The sequence below is a fragment of the Aptenodytes forsteri genome, unplaced genomic scaffold, assembly GCF_000699145.1.
Source record: "Aptenodytes forsteri isolate BGI_AS27 unplaced genomic scaffold, ASM69914v1 Scaffold193, whole genome shotgun sequence".
In the NCBI taxonomy this organism is placed as follows: Eukaryota; Metazoa; Chordata; class Aves; order Sphenisciformes; family Spheniscidae; genus Aptenodytes; species Aptenodytes forsteri.
The window spans coordinates 3,293,927-3,294,208 of NW_008795405.1; positions in this window are offsets into that span (position 1 = coordinate 3,293,927).

Here is a 282-nt window from a genome sequence, read left to right on the forward strand (position 1 = left end):
CCCTCCCCTTTTCGGAGCGGGGGCCGCGGGCTGCAGCGCCGGGCTGGGGCCGCTCCGCTGGAGAGCGGGGATGGGGCCACCCCCGACCTGGGCCAGCCCGTGGCAAGCAGAAACAGGGCTCTGTGCTCCCCGGTGAAAGCTCTGGCTGTTCCCGAGCTGCGGGAGGAAGTTTCCATCGCTCAAAATAAGTCTTTATTCTTTGATCTGCTCTCTCCTGCGCCGGCAGCATCTTTTTTAGCCCCCAAAACCCGTTGGAAATACGGCGTGGCTGTTTATTTGGGG